Source organism: Solanum tuberosum, unplaced genomic scaffold (assembly GCF_000226075.1).
Source record: "Solanum tuberosum cultivar DM 1-3 516 R44 unplaced genomic scaffold, SolTub_3.0 contig04115, whole genome shotgun sequence".
Taxonomy (NCBI): Eukaryota; Viridiplantae; Streptophyta; class Magnoliopsida; order Solanales; family Solanaceae; genus Solanum; species Solanum tuberosum.
In genome coordinates, this window is record NW_006245139.1 from 1 (window position 1) to 511 (window position 511).

A 511-nucleotide genomic window follows, 5' to 3' on the forward strand; every position below is an offset into this window, starting at 1 on the left:
ACTTGAAATTGATCTTGTACATTGACAGCAGATAATTCACTCTTTACATTATTTTTTCACAAGATAGTATAATATGTGCATATTCCTAAATTTTATGTTGTAGATCTAGTCTAAAATTATTATTTTTATAAGGATTTCAAGAATCTTACATGGTTTACTTTCTTGAACAGTGGACACTGCGAGGACTTTGCATAGGTTTGTATATTCAGGATCTTGAGCAGTGTCAATACTTGATATGCATTTGCTTTTGTGCTTAGTCACTGATCCCCACAGACTGGACTTGCCAGGATTTATCATTTTTATTGCTGTAATATGGGTTCTGCAACAACTAACAACAGTTCGCATTCTCCGATATGTAATTCTCTTCATAGGTATGGACTTATCCTGTCCCCTACCTTTTCTGCATTTTAGTTTGGTTTGTTGTGTTGCTTACATTCCTTCTTGGTGAACTGCAGGTGTTATGAACAGCTTGTTTTCAGTTTATGGTACAAACTATCCATTCTCTAGGATC

At 34.8% G+C, this 511-nt stretch overlaps 1 long non-coding RNA gene across 1 annotated transcript; it reads left to right on the forward strand.

Annotated features, from left to right (window-relative positions):
• Positions 1–109: 109 nt before the first annotated feature.
• On the forward strand, positions 110–508 carry LOC102598280 (uncharacterized). The gene is made up of 3 exons (XR_369091.2): positions 110–195; positions 288–371; positions 456–508. It is a non-coding gene; the product is annotated as an uncharacterized lncRNA (long non-coding RNA).
• Positions 509–511: the final 3 nt, after the last annotated feature.